Source organism: Vigna umbellata, chromosome 5 (genome assembly GCF_029865625.1).
Source record: "Vigna umbellata cultivar VRB3 chromosome 5, Vumbellata_1.0, whole genome shotgun sequence".
Classification (NCBI taxonomy): Eukaryota; Viridiplantae; Streptophyta; class Magnoliopsida; order Fabales; family Fabaceae; genus Vigna; species Vigna umbellata.
The window spans coordinates 11,754,282-11,771,032 of NC_142169.1; the positions used below are offsets into that span (position 1 = coordinate 11,754,282).

Consider the following 16,751-nt stretch of genomic DNA (forward strand, 5'->3'; position numbering starts at 1 on the left):
CTTGCGATAATATCCCCTATGATAATTGATTATTGTTGAGGCAAACCCTTTTCTACTTTTGCTTGTAATAATCGATTATTTCCTATGATAATCAATTATTGCCGCAAGAAATCAATAAGTTATAAAACTTCTAAGTGCTTACAATTTAAAAATTATTCCTATACAAATGATTTCTACAAAGAATGTTCTTAACAATATTGTATTTGTTTCTTCTAGTCTTCAAGTATATCATCATCAAAATCTCTTCAAAGCATCAACGTTTGTCATTGGTAACAAAGATATCAGACACGACCACATACACCAAATCAAACTCCTGGGATAAGGGGACTTATGTTCTTATCTCACCAAAATAGTCGTGCTAAAGAGTATGACCCAACAAAGTTCATTAAGCTTTTTCGTTCTAGAGTAGCTCAAACCTATGTCCACTGGGACAATGTCCACGTATCATAACTAATCTCGACAGTTTGATATTATAATTATTATTTATGATTCTGTTATTATTTATGATTGTTATTATTAAACTACTTTGCTATTATACTTGCGGTAAGTATTATTATAATGATATACATAGATCCATGACTTATGTGGATCATGTAAATACATCTAGTATTCTCCAAGGAATACTCACTTAATAATCATTCATAGTCACCATATTTATAAATATCCAAACTCTCGTATTGTTTCACGTGTCAGAAAGTCTTTTGTAGGTAGATCTTTCTTCTTTGAACAACAAGGAATTCTATTTCGATCAACAAGAGCTTTCAAGTCACTCTTAGAATCATGCCATATGTTCATAAATTCACGCTCAAAATTTCAGTAAAATTGTAAGATAAAAATAAGAAACAAATTATATATATATATATATATATATATATATATATATATATATATATATATATATATATATATATATATTTATTGTGTGTGTGTGTTTATCCGCTGAGAATTCTTTGTGGCGAAGTGAAACTCCCGAATGCAAAATTTTTGCTATTGAACAATATGTACAAAGTTTCAAGTTTGAAGTGCAATCCATGGAAAGATCCATTGCAGAATTTAAGTCAGAAATTATAGTAGTAATGAGTATTAAATATATGAATTAAATACTTTCTTAATATTATGATTTAACTGATATATATATAAGATAATAATATATATGTAATTTGGGAGCTTGCCCATATATATTCCGAAAATCGTATTTATTGGAGTTGTATACACCCAACAATTTGGTGTTGAGTTCCAAGAATTTGGACCCGGTAGGCTATTTGTGACTTCGACTTACATGGAACCAGAATCATATAGTTAAACCTATTTGGTAAACAAAGAGGGATTGGTATAACAAAGAACAAAATGATGACTGTATTTCCTGTGAAACGGACTTAAATAAAGATACAGGAAGGTAAAAATTGTAATATATATATATATATATATATATATATATATATATATATATATATATATATATATATAAAGAAAAACTGTTTTAAGTGATAATAATTAGGGCTAACACTTTTGTTATGTATGTTTTTAATAATACGGATAATTTATTGTGGAAAATATTATTTTCCATTTCCATAATTTCATTTATATATATTCTTAATTTTAGTTTTTTCTATTTCAATAGAATTTGAGGAGAGAGAACAAGCTATCCATTTGAATATTCTGGGAGTAAAAGCTGAGTGCAATTATACAGACATACTAGAATGAAAAGATAAGTACCATGTGAAGTTGATTATATGTGTGCCTTGTCTAAAAGAAAATAAATAAAAAGAAGAAAACAGAACCGAAGAGATGAAAATAAAACCAACCTTCTGTTTCATTACACCTGCGTAACAAATGCTAAGGAGTATGTTTCATCGTTGGCTCACTTTCTGTCCAATTTGCACTTATTCTGAAATATATATGAGGAACTACTTAAACTAATGGGTCAATTCCTAAACCCTTGCTTAAGAGAAGGAAGAACAAGGTTTGCATTGAACTACCACAAATAAACTAGTTATAAATACAAAGGTATATGATATCCCAGAATATATATAGTTGTTAGTGGGACAGATTATTACAGTTAACCTTGGCTACTGTATTGGGTATTATTATAAAGGTTGTGTCATAGTCATTCTTTTTCACTTGTAGCCCCATTTATTGCACTTGTCTTTTGCTTTCTTTTCCACTCTCTCACTGGAAATGCTCTTTTTCTCCTATACTCTTTGTTGTTGCTTATCTAGTTGTCATTGTATTTGCGGGTTTTTCTCATCTTGTCCTGCAAGTAACTAGGGTTTTCCGTTTTCTCTCTGAACTCTCACATCCAATAGTGAATTCCCAAGACTTCTATCCCGGTGCTTGTAGACTTCTTTTTCACTGGCATTATTAAAGAATAGATCTTGAAAGACCCTTCTGCAAGAGAGAAAAAAAAAGGTATTGATCTAAATTACAATATCGTTTGTTCAATTAAACCTAGCTAGCTGTACAAGGTATAGTTTTTTCCAATTATATGATTCTTTTTCTTCTTTCTGATTGGTGTTTTCCTAATAAATTTATGTTCTGAGGCTTGATCCAGGTTTTGGTTTTTGGAAATTTTTGAAAGGAATGAAATTCTGGGTGTGTGAATGATAGATATATCATCCTACTGAAAGAGTTGAAAATTGAGAAAACTTCCACGCGTCATATCCACCAATAAGCTGAAAAGATTCCTGGTAGGTGTACCTTTCTTTTAGCCTCTCCAACTGAAAAACACAGAAGGCTAGACCTAAGGAGAGATGAGGAGAGACAGGGAGAGAAATTCAGGGAAGAAATTTATTAGTCTGAGATGAGGAAATCAAACACACCCCAATTAATAATACTGTCGTCTCACATGTAGAAATAAGGGTTCTGGGTAGTGTAGTGAGAAAATCTATAAATAGGGCCTCCTCTTTTCGGTTTTTCCAATCCACTAATTCAACAGTGGACTTTGATTCAACATAAAGACGGCTTCGGGATAAAAAGTGAGAGAAGTTAGAACAGTAGTTGAAAATGTTATTACCAAAAAAGGAAGTAGCAGGATGTGCTTTAGGCAAGTAAAGTCTCCCTAACCCTAGTTTTTTCCATGTTCAAGCAAGTCTAGACACTAAATTTTAGATTCTATACGATCACTATACGATTAACTAAGCCCGCTTTAGCTTTTAATCATTTTCAAAAAATGGTCTGTTGCTAATTTTCTTTATATATAGCTTTATTTGCTCCCACTTTAAAATTATATTCATGAGATGCATTGTATTTAATCACAGCATATACGTGCTTTTACAGTATTCAAACTGTAATAGATTCTTTTGTGCTGTATTTTGATTTTCATGTTAGATAATGTCTTTTGTTCATGAGTTGGAGTACCTTTTGTACTCTACTCTCCTTTATGAATTTCCTTGTTTCTGATATAAGAAAAACTGTAATAATAAATAATGATGAAATTATTCTAAATTTGAGATTTTGTATTGTTTTTTTGTGTATGAAATATTGGGTAATTGCAGTGAAGATCATGGCCTCTTCTAGCTACTCTAACTCTCCCTGTGCTGCGTGCAAGTTTTTGAGAAGGAAATGCATGCCGGATTGCATTTTTGCTCCATATTTCCCACCAGAAGAGCCTCAAAAGTTTGCCAATGTTCACAAGATATTTGGTGCGAGCAACGTGAGCAAACTCCTGAATGAAGTCCAACCCCACCAAAGGGAGGATGCAGTGAATTCTCTAGCCTATGAAGCTGAGGCAAGGATAAAAGATCCAGTTTATGGGTGTGTTGGGGCAATTTCAGTGCTCCAAAGGCAAGTGATTAGGCTCCAAAAGGAACTTGATGCCACAAACGCTGATTTGATCCGCTATACTTGCAATGAAATGCCAACTCAAGATGGGAGAAGAATGGCTGAAGGTGGAGCTTCCTCTCTGGGTCAGTCTCCTGGTTATTACTATCCTTCTCCCTGGAACAATGATCCACTTGGCGATGGTTATCACCGAGGTGACAATAATATGTGATTCAAATTCCTATTAGTTTACCACTTATATCCCTCTAGGGTTTCTTATTGTATAGTATTTATTATCATCATGGGGTGGTATATAGTCATAGCGTGGTTATGAATAAAACATATTGTATGTTATTGTAAGGGTGCCGTTCATATTTCATAAAATGTCTCTCTTGTTATAAATGTAACTGAACTACTACTTCTCTGCAGTTCATAAGTGAAATTTTCGGTTCATAATAAAACTCAATTTCTGTTCATTTTTCAGCTCACAAACACAAATATGTATATATAATATTTGTTTTGTAATGTTTGCATCACTTTTTATACTATGTAATTTTAACGATATTCTGTTGTTGATAGAAATATTGTCACCAACATGTAATAAGTCATTCTTAGAAATACTGAGGCAATACAAACTAAAAAACTTTATGCTAGAGAAAATATATATAGTTTCTTAGTTAACATCGAAATGGAAAAAAAAAATGATAAAAATGTTTCACTATTTCGGAAGCATGTTACTACACATATTATACTCACCTTTGAGACCACTAAATTCGCACTATATTTTTCCTTTTTCTTCTGATAAGAAACCTATCTAATAAATATACCCGAAATGGCCCCACGTAGCATTCCAAACCATCTATCATAATAAATTGTGAGAAATTGGTAGCTAAAAATAATCATATATATTGGACTTTTATTTTCTTACCAATTAGATAGTTTACTTTTATTCAAACGGTATCAAGCCTATTATATGAAATTAGGTAATATGATAAACCAATATTTAAACTTTTGTGAAAAAAAAAATGTTTATATCTAACTTGCATCTCGAGAAAAAATAAAAATAAAAATAGGGTAAAAAAGAAAACTAAATAATTTGATATTGAAAGAATGAAAACATATACATATATAGCACTAGTTGGAAGCTACCTTTTCGAGCATGAACTCCCTCTTCCTATGTACTACTGACTTAGATATTATGGAGAAGCCATGATCTCAAAACGATGTTGAGAAAATACCAAGCTTCACTAAAATGTAATGGGTTACCTATGATGTTGAATTATGTATTTATAATGGGTGTGTGTATATGGCCTAATAATGGCAGGCCATTGAAATGGGCATAAAGAGAAGACAGATTACCTCGTATCCCGGTGTGCTTCACTTTTTTCATCATAAGTTAAAAGCCTTATTAATGAGAACAAATGGAAGAGGGATAAGACATTTTGTTCAAAGTGTACTGCTACTTTCCCTGCTAATATTGTTGACTTTCTATATGCATATTTGATTATTTGGTGTGCTTGTAAAAATTATGAAGAAAAGAATATATTATTTGTGATGCTTCCGTGATTGCATTTCCATGTCGTCTCTTCATTAGAACATTATGATTATGATGAGTATCAAGTGTAAGTGGTACTGGTACTGGTGCCTAGGGATGGAGATTGTTCTGTTCAACGGCATGTGATGAGGGTACATGGAACCTTTTTAGACAACTAGTGTGCATGGTGCGGATATAACGGGGCATTTTCTTCGCCCCCTTCTCTCACGCTCAGCCATGTGAATATTATGCTTATTGCTCATTCCTCTCCTTTCTTCTTCCTCATACTAAACCTCCTTCGTTTATAGCGAAACGCTTTTCTTAACTACCATTCTTCTCCATTACTACTCATTTCAGTTTAGTAACTAATTAGGTCATACCTCCCATTCTTATAGGTAGCAGAATTAGTTCTCACAGGATCTCATAACTTCGTTAAACTCGGCAACATGAATAGTTTGATTATATCATCACTTCCATAAACTTAGCTACAACTTGGGCTACAGCTTCTCGTTCGACAACAATTCGACTATATATGAACAATATCTTAACTAAGGCTCGACATGATTGTACTTGTTTTCTCTAAATTTTTTGGGTAATGTTCAACCATGTAATGTGTCAAGCATATAATCATATCATTTAAGAATTTAGGTTATTAATAGTTTATAATAAGCATTTTCTTGTTTTAATCTATCGAGATTCATGTGTTAACAAAATTATCAAATTTTAAATTAGATAGTATTTTATTCGTTTGGTTTTGAAATGAAACATTTGTGTTAGAAAGAGAACAAAATCACTTGGTTTTAACTTGAAATTTGTTCTGGCAGACTAATTGTCATGTCAAAACTAAAAAAAATTATAAATATGTGATTTTTAAACAGTACATTTTATGATCAGTAAACATTCAATAAAAAAACAAAAGAAGAAACAAAGATAGAGATGCACTCTCATTGTAGCTTTTACTGTATGTTTATTATTAAATTTTTCGTTTTATTTTGTGGCTAACGAATTTTTGTGAATGTCATGCCAACCTAGAGTGGTTAACATTAATATGGCCGTACATACGTTAGTTATACGATGATTTAATGACAAGTGGGGCTGAAATGAGTATATATTTCACGAATTTTATTTTTTCTTTTTGGCTGGCACTTATTTCACGAGTAATAAAACTGACTTCGTTTAATAACATTTAATCGAACCATAATACACACATAAAATGCTACTATCATTCAATGATAAATAATCAAATTTATTTATTTTTATGATATTTATTTTAAACATTTTCTAAAATTTTTTACTCCGGTTAAGCTTTTTTATCGAATACAAATTTAATCATGATAGTATCCAGAGAACTATATATACTAATATCAATAGAATTAAACATTTGTGGATATAAATTTATGTATCTATTAAAGTAAAGTAAATTGGTAAAAGACTTCTTAAAACTGCAGACTTAATTTATTTATTTTAATGAAAACATTCCCATTTAACACTTAAACTGATGAAGTTTCATTTTCATGAGAGTTTTTAAAATAAAATAAATTTCACAAAAACTTGTTTCTAATAATATATCCATTTTTACAAAATCATCTTTCCTTTACTTGATATAAGTTAAATGTCTGTGTTGTGTAAAATGTTTAAAATAAATTAAGCAAGATACATACACTTTTTACTATTGTTTTAAATAAGAAAAGGGAAAATGATTGACGTCAACTTTTACTGTGAATTAAAGAGAAAGGGGTAAATGCATACTCAAAACCTTTAAGTTTTGCACATGTCTCAAAAATGCATTGATTTAAATTAGGGAACAAGAAGAGAAAGTTAAGCTTTATGCATGCCTGAGAATTCGCCTTTGAAAAATTATACTTGTCCTTTCTCTTCAACAACTTATCTCCTTGACCCAATGGAACTATCATGACAATGTGCTCCTGTCTCATCTACTTCCTTCTGCTATTCCCTCCCATTATTAATTTTAGGTTAAGATCCTATTCTTAAACTCAATCACTATATTCACAAAATTCTATGCTTTCAGATTTAATTTTACTCTTAAACAATCTTAATTTCTATTATCAACCTATATATGTCAAACTATTTTGTTTGCTGTTGAGAAAACAAAAGGGATTTTTTTTTTCTTTAATTAGGCTTCCTCTTATATTCTAGAAATTCTATTAATTGTAGGAATATGTTTCCTTGTCACTCTCAATATCACTTCGTCAGATTACGAGGTTTGAAAGTCTCTATTCAAATCAAATAAATTTTGGCCTAAACTAAATGAGTATTTTTGTTTCAATATCTTTAGTTCTAGATTTAGAATTGGTAAAATTATGGAAGGTTTTAACTTTGCTCACATAGGTTGGATAATTAAGGGTTGAGTTAAGATTGGATCTCTTCAACTCTATTTTTTTTATTAAAATTTTTGTAATTCGATTCATTATATACTGTAGATTAAGTTAAATATGTTTTAATCTTCTAATATGCATATATTTATTACATTATAAAAAAAATATATTGATTCGATTAATTTTCATATCACTATCACAAATTTCATAAAAAATATTTTAAAGACGTTAAAAACTAAAGTTTTAATTTATATAATTTGAAAATCAAATAATTAATAATTTAAACTATTTAAATAATATTGAATAATATTTTATTTAAAAAATTAAATTATTAATCTATATAATAAGAAATAATAAATAATTATAATAAAAAGACTTGTGAAAAAAATAACAAAATATTGTTGATAAATTATAGATCAATTCATTTTTAATCCAACTTAAATTCACTTAACTAGTAAATTAAGCGAATTAGTGTTTTTCTTCTAATCTAATTTAATTTAAATTTGTGAGTTGACTCATAAATTTAAATTCATTTTTATATCTATAAATTATTATATACGATGTAAAATAATAACCGCACTTTTAAAAACAAAACTAGTATAACTTGAAATTAGAAATATATATTGCATTTTTATTTTTTGGAATAAACTGATTGGACTAACCTAGTATCGAATTGGAACCAAAATTTGTAGTTGGATATCCTACTTGCATATTTCGATATCCAACTTAGAAAGATTTATTAGTCCATGTAGCATAATCTATCTGTTTAAAAAAACTAATTCAATGATTTGTTTTTCAAAAAAACTTACGTAAGTTAATTTTATTCAACTTTTAGTTATATATATATATATATATATATATATATATATATATATATATATATATATATATATATATATATAATTAAAGTTAATAATTCAACACATAAAATTACTTAAAAGTTATTAAAACAATTCACTAAATCCGCTCCCTTCCATCTGTTAAATACCTCTACTTGTTACTTGCCTAATTGGACATATCTCTTTTTAAATGACGTGTGTATATATGTATATATATTTACATGAAACATTAAGGTATCTCAGCAATTAATGTAGGTAATGGTTCCAACTAATTAGTAAAATATAATTTATTTTCATCATAGCAATTTTAAGGATATAATGAGAAGGATAGACTTATGGTTTTGGGGGGTTTGAATTTGATAGTGAGCATGGTTCTATAGAGGAATCTAACGATAGGTATTTTATTTTTCCTCTTTGTGGAGACATGTGAATTAAAGAGGGTATGAAGTAGAATTTGGTGGTAGAAATAGACGGGGAGAGAAAATAGGTGAAGAGTTGGGAGAGAGAGGGACTAGAGAACTAAAGAATAGGCAACACATTGGCATGGAAAAGATACCAAATGTTTCCCTTTGTCATGCAAAACTGAGCACGCGCGTACTGATCAACATTTCCATAATAGGTTATTTTAGTACGTGTATGATTAAGCTTGCTTCGGGGATATTGTTTTCTTATCACCTTCTTTAAAGGAAATTATTCTTTTTTGCAATTAATGTCTAAAATACTCCACTTATAACTAAATGGATATTTAAATCTGTTCCTAGATAAGTTCCGCTAATTATTATTCACTGGGCGACAAAATGTGTGGAAATGATGCTAATTCACTCTGAAACCTAATGGGCCACCCTTAACCGCCCAAGATCGTTTCCATCCCAAAAGTTATATCACAATGACTTGCTCACTTTAGTTTGATTGATTGATGAGACGAATGACATGCCCAAAATTAAAGCCCAGTGAACTCAGGCACATGCCAGGTGAGCACAAAAGTCTTTATTCCTGCTTCATTCATTCAATTCTAATAAATTCATTTTGTACTTTTCAGAGGAGGAGCACAATTCTTCTTCCCTAAACAATGCTTCTTCCTAAAACAATCATTACCATTACCTCTACAGAGGTCATCAATACAATTCTTTTTACACTAATAAAATCAAATGATACGCATCTTTATATTCATTTCACATATATTTTACGAATAAAATAATTATAAAAAAATAAACTTTTATATATTAAAAAAAGAAATAAAAAAATAAAACAATAATGTTAAATAAATGTAAAAAATTTATGTTTCACTTTATATTTACCTTATGAGTCGATTGTTTGATTCAGATTTTGCTAAATTACAGAGTAATACGTCATTAGCTTTGTTAGTCTAAAAAGTAGTTAGTTAGATTAGCTTGTGTCCAGGTGAAGTAGTCAAGTAGGTTGACTTGTCGTCGGGTAAAATTAATAAGACAGGTCAACAGGTAGAAACAATAAGACAAGTCGGCTTGTGGCTTGATGGTTCTCCATTAGCTTTGATATGCGATATATAGACCTCGATAAGCGACATATCTAGTTCTCGATAGACAACACTTGGTTCTGGTTAGCAGTAACTCACTCTGGTTGGCGGTACCTAGTTGGCGACACTTGGCTCTCGGTAGACAACATGCTACCATTGGCAATTAATAGATAACCTTTGACAGGAAGTTGTCGACCCTCAGTACACGACACATAGCTTTCAAAAGAGAGTACACTCAGCCTTCAACATGTAGCATCCGACCCCCGATAAATGGAACACAACCTTTCAAAGGTAGTACCCGCACTTCAACATGTATCATTCGACCCTCGGTAAGTGGCACACAACCTTCGAAAAAGTAGTACTCAACCTTCAACATGTAGCACTCGACCAGCACTCGACCCTCGGTAAGTGGTACACAACCTTCAAAAGGTAGTACTTGGCCTTCAGCATGTAGCACTCGACCCTTTGTAAACAAAAACCATGGTGTGCTCTGTATTAATGTTGATAATGTTGAAGGTGCTCGACCATATACAGTACCCCAACCCCCTAGTCTTTTCATGACTTGAAGACAAGTAAAGAGCTTCAGTAAAATAGTAGTAGTTGGTTCTTAACTAACTTGTAAAACCATGATGTCGGTATTTGGTAATTGTCTTATGGAGTTTTGCAAAGAAACTTTGTATCTTTGGTTGTAACCTTACACATATAATAGCCCTCTACCTCGAAGAACATAACAACAAAGAGGTTTGAATGATTTGATATAAGGCCTGACTAGGAAGTTGTCTTTTGTTTGATACTCATCTCCTTCCTTTTACCTTTTCCCTTTTAACTTTTATAACTTATTTTTTGACTTATGAATATGTAGTCGAGCATAACCTTGATTTTGTACAATTCCTTTAGTAACTATTGGAAAAAAATCACTTAAAGATACTATGTTTTTCCAACTATGTTTAAGTCAGAATTCTGCATGAAGATATTAACCACTAGATGCATAAAAAAAATAAACCTAGCACTTCAACTTGATGTAGGGAAAATAAAATCAGAACTGGTTGGCATTTTATAAGCTCAATAATGCATATCAAAATAAGAAGAAATGAGGAAAAGTCTAGAATTGTATGATGATGCAAATTTTCTACTTTGACCTAATGCATGCAAATGAAATTAAGGATGCAAGGGATAATGCATATTTTACAATTCAAATGAATGTAACAATAAATGGGATTAAAGAACCTATATTATATAGTGGAGAAAAGATGAAAAAAAATAAAGAAAACATTCATGAATTACTAGATATATGCCTAAAATTACTGCATATTAACAAGAATTCAAAGAATCTAAAGTCACTAAGAAATCACTGCTCACTAAACAAACAAGTTGTAGAGACAACTATCAAAAGAACATGTGTAGAATTCGAAAAGCAATGACAACAAATGAAACTTCAATATTGCCAAGTTACTAGTTAACAAACTAGATATGATTAAGTTAACCTTGAGTCGTATCCCAACAAATACAAAAATTATTTTCAACAATTGATTTTTATAAAATTTTGCACGTATGGTTAATAAAACAAAATGCAAATACTAAAAGATAAAAATAAAAATATAACCTAATGGGATTAATGTTTAAGATTAATATGAAAAAAGATATAAATGTGAATTTGATAGCAATAAATGAAATATCAAATTAATAAAAGACTTTAAAATGATTATAGTAAAATAAGCTAATTCCACTGCTTTTCAAAAATAAATTCATCATCATTTTTTACTAATTATTGTTCAATTGGTTATTATTTTTTATTTCAAATTAATTAAATTAAATCTTAATAGATGAAGGTGTCTCCAAAGTATACCAAAACCCTAAAATGCTATCTTGCAACAAACCCTAAAAATCCTATCTTAGTTGAAGGAGAGCTTGACATGAGACACTCTAACTTTTAGAAAAACTCTTCACTCCTAAAGTGCCATGTGGAAAACCACTTTAGCAAAAGTTTCCCACTAGGAAAATAACACATAGCCACTAACTTTGTAAGAAAACTCTTTACAAAGAGCTTATCATGTAGAAAACTAGTTTAACAAAAGTTCCCCACTAGAAAAAGGACGCATGGCCACTACATTTGTAAGAAAATTCTCCACTAAGATCTTACCTTGTGGAAAGTCACTTTAGCAAAAGTTCTCCACTAGGAAAATGATATGTGAACACTACCTTTCTTAGTGAAATATCTTCACTAAGAGCTTGCCATGTGACCTATAAAACCCGGGAAAAGATTAAGAATATTTATAAATAATATTTGTATGAATTTACCATAGGTTAAATGTGTTGGGTGAATGCATGTAATACTATATAAGTGATTGTTAAATTTTATGATGTCGGAGAGTTACCAAAAGAATTAAAAAAGGGTTATATATTAGTTTTTGCGATATATATTGGTTTGAGGCGCCCTGGCCTAATGGTGGAAGCACTGGTCCAGGACTCCATGTGTGGAGACCCACTATTCAAACCCTGCTTGGAACACTTTAGCAATTTGGGATTTTATTTGTCAGTTTTGCGTTGCTAGACCTGTTTGGTCCATGGCTTGGGCCAATGTAGTAGGGTTTTGCATAGTTCGTTTATGTAAGGTGGGAAGTGGTCCAAAACATTAAAAATAAGTTATTTTTTTTTTTAGGCTCAATATGGTGAGCATCATTAAGTGCGTGTACTTTTAGGCTCATGGGCCAAAAGATGACAAATTTAGGCCTAGTTAGATGTATAAATACTAAATTTTTGAGGGTTAGTTTCATAATTAAAACCTTGCCACCTTGAGGGAATTTTCATAGAAAGAGAAAGGGCTTTTAGGTTTTTCATGCTAAGGTCAAGAAGTTGAAGGGGTTGGAGGTTAAGTGTGGATAAAGGTTTGCTTGGAGTAAAGGTAAGGGGAGCTAGCCCTTAATGTCTATATTTGAGAAATTATGTGTGAGTGCATTTCTCTTTTATATGGTGTGTCTGCTGTGAAGGGGATGATATGCATCATGTGAGTCATGTTAATTGTTTTCACCAAATGTCATTGTGTTACATGTGTTTTGTGGAGTTATGTTCATCCTTGTATTCGTAAATTATGATGAAAGATTTTAGGGTTTTTAAGTTAGTATAAGATATTTTATAGGGTTGTCGGGTTGTGTATGTGTAATGCGATGTTGATATATATCTTATTATAGTTGATTTTCATGCATCTTATGTTGTTGTAATGATGTTTTATGACTGAATTGTTCAAGATGCTTTTTTATAGGATGACTTCATATATTATGAGATGTTCTTGATGTTTAAGGTGTTCTTTTACAAGCTGGCTGAGTTGTCCATGGTGTTTGGCCCAACTGGCTACGTTATTCATGACCGAGATGTTTTGGACCTTAGTTTTGAGGTCTTAGAGCTCAAATTTGAATGTTTTTGATGTTGCTAAGTTGTTTGAGGTGTTGGCTGGGTTGTTTGTGGTTTGGCCGAGCTGTTTGTTTGAGTTGTTTGGGACCTCAGTTTCGAGGTTCTAGAGCTTAAATTAGGACATTTTTAGAGTTGTTTTGGGGGTTCTAGATGTTGGCCGACCTCCTAGAGATATTGGTCGAGCTGTTTGATGTGTTGTTTGAATTTTTTGTGTTTTGTTCTATTTTTATCGTAAACTTGGGAGAACATTAACATGGACTTTGTCATGCGTCCTTAGTGGGTTCCACTTTAATCTCAACAAGATTACAACTAAGTATTAGCACCACTCTTGGAACACCGAGTCATTCTTGGTAACACCTCTTATGCTGACTAGTTGAGTTGTCTAAACAACTCCTGGTAACCCTAGTCAATCTTGGTAACACTTGTTACATTGACTAGTATGAGTTTCACCAACTCCCGGTTTCCACTAGAAATATTCAACCTAGTTAAGTTTCATCCTGATGGCAACTCCTTTAAGGATTTTCCATCCAAAGAAGTAACAACTTAAACTAAGACTAAAGAAAGGGAAGTGGAATAAGAATTCTAAAGTTCTTTCCTTATCTAAGTCTTAGATGGATTTGCTTTGCTAAATAACATTTACATTGTTTTGTATGTCACAAATAAAGGTTGGAAACCATGCCTATGCATCCTAGGAGGCTTGCTAAGCTAAAGGAAGCAAAGGAGGTCAAAAATGGAGAAGAAAACATCATTTCCGGATTGCATCCAGTGGCTTCCAGATTGAGACTGCAAGGCAAAATTGCCTTCCGGATTGTGCAGGGCGCCTAGCCACAGCCTTCCTAAGCTCAACCATTTTTGACAGCTTTTACACTTTTAAACACGTTTTTAATGTGTTTCGTTTGAGACTGGTAGCCTGAGCTCTGAAGCGTACCTAACACTCTTCTTTTGTGATTAGAGAAGCTTAGCAAGGCCTGAAATGGAGTCCTCTCTTCACCTATAAAAGAGAGGCTCTCCCCTTTGTAATTTCCAACTTTGAATTTGATAAAGAAATGTGTTGAGAATTCTCTAGGTTTATCTTTCAGAGTTCACTTCTTTGTGCTTATTCTGCACTCCTCCTCTAGCTTCCTTCCCTTTTGGAAGACTTTCTGAGCTTGAAAAACCTCATACACTCACCAAACCTTCGCTGAACCTTTCATCAAACACATGGCGTGCACCTCCTTTTCCTTCATCAATTCATTCTGTTGTGTCACTTTGAGTCATGGAGCTGCTTGAGCTTGGCGCTTGGAGCTTGGAGCTTGGAGCTGCTTTCATCATTTGGTAGTCAGAGCCAACACGTCCACGCTTGTCTATAGAGTTAAGTCACGTTTTACTTAGTTCTTCATTTCTGTCTTGTGTTGTTCAACATTGTTTATGTTTTGATTTTTTTTTCTCACTTCTGTTTCGACTTAAGTTCGTGTTGTTATTGTTGTGTGTGTGCTTTCACCTTTCCTTAGTGATTTTTGTGCAGTTTTCAAGTCTGTCATTACGTGTTTGATTCTGTTCAGCTTTCATTTTTCGTTTTAATTCGTGTTCAGTGCATTTGCTAGCTATATATTGATCATATAAAGCAATGAAACATTGTCTAGCTTTGATCAAATAAGCTTAGAGCATTGATCGAGAGTTTCCAGTTTGCAAAACCTGCATCGAATTTTTCTCAGAATAGACACAACGGAATGAAGGAGTGAAGAATGTTTGTGGTAGTCATCAGTATGACTACAATCAACAGCCACCTAGAAGACACCACAATCATAGGGATCATCATATGGAGCCTAAGCTTGATCTTTCCCCCTTTTATAGCCGAGACAATGTAGAGGAATATTTTGAGTGGGAGATGAAGGTGGAACAAATTTTTTACTACTACCACATTGATGATGCTAGAAGGGTTACCTTAGCAACTTTGACCTTCCAAGGCGCAACTTTATATTGGTGGACATCTTTGATCAGAGAACAAAAGATGCGACAAGAATACACCATCCATTATTGGAATGAACTAAAGGTGGCCTTGCATCGAAGACATGTTCCAGCATATTATGCTTGGGAGATCATGGACAAGCTCCATAGACTCCAACAAAGAAACATGAGTGTCGAGGAATATCGACAAAAGATGGAGTTACTCATGTTACGGGCTGAAATTAAGGAAGAAGAAAGATTCACCATAGCTAGGTTTCAAAGTGGTCTCAACTATGAGATTCGTGATAAGGTAGAACTCTTACCTTACTTCAATCTGAATGAATTTGTTCAACTATGTGTGAGAGTGGAAGAGTAAAATAGAAGAAAAGCTTCCACTAAAAGGAATTACCTACCACCTCATCTGAGTATAAGAAAGATCCTAAGAGGGAGGGTAGTCAAATGAGGTATGAAGAACCTCGAGAAAAAGAAAGAGAAAAAGAGAAAGAGAGGGAAAGAGGAAAAGAAAGAGAGAAAGAAAGAAATACCTCTCACAAAGAATCTTCAAGGGAAAAAAAGGGGTAGAGAGACCAAATGTTTTAAGTGTGGAGAGAGGACATTATTCATCTGAGTGTCCTAACAAAAGGTCTACTTATCTCTTAGAACATCAAAGTGAAGATGAGGATTCTTCTATTGACTCAGATACTTCCATATCTGAGGAACAAGCCTTGCCTGGAGAATTGTTATTAGTAAGAAGACTTGTTGGAAGTCAATCTAAAGAACTAGAACAATCACAATGGGAGAACCTATTCTGAACAAGATGCAAAATTTTTGAAAACCCTTGTTCATTAGTTGTGGATAGTTGTTCTTCTTGCAATTGTTGTAGTTCTAGAGTGGTAGATAAATTGGCCTTACCTACTATTCCTAATCCTAAGCCTTACAAGCTTCAGTGGATCAAAGAGGATGAAGAAATAATAGTTAAAACATAAGTAACCATACCAGTATCCATTAGTAACTATGAAGAAAATGTTTTATGTGATGTTGTTCCAATGGATGCTGGGCATGTATTACTTGGTAGGCCATGGCAATATGATCATAACTTCAATCATGATAGTTACACCAACAAAATAACTTTTCTCCACAAAGGAAATAAAATCACATTGATTCCTCTTACACCTGAACAAGTGAAAGAGGATGAAATAAAAATGAAAATTGAAAAGGAAAGAAAAGAAGAACATAGGTTGGAAAAGCAACCTTCTCAAGAGAAGAAACATGTATACATTTTGTTAAATTCTTCATTAACAGATAAATACCTTGACTCTTCTTTTCAAAACCATCACTTTTTTTTATTTCATCATGGGGAATGTTCAAAACAAAGTGAAACCAAAAATAAATTAAAGGCCAAGACTCTTTCTAATAAAATTTTTTTCAAAAGGCTTTCATCTTGTCTACTTATC

General features: G+C 32.2%; 1 pseudogene across 1 annotated transcript; it reads left to right on the forward strand.

Annotated features, from left to right (window-relative positions):
* The first annotated feature begins 2,401 nt into the window (after positions 1 to 2,401).
* On the forward strand, positions 2,402 to 4,235 carry LOC124844690 (LOB domain-containing protein 25 pseudogene; annotated as a pseudogene). Its single transcript, XR_015786921.1, has 2 exons — positions 2,402 to 2,465; positions 3,495 to 4,235. The product of XR_015786921.1 is annotated as an LOB domain-containing protein 25 pseudogene (transcript).
* The last annotated feature ends 12,516 nt before the right edge of the window (positions 4,236 to 16,751 follow it).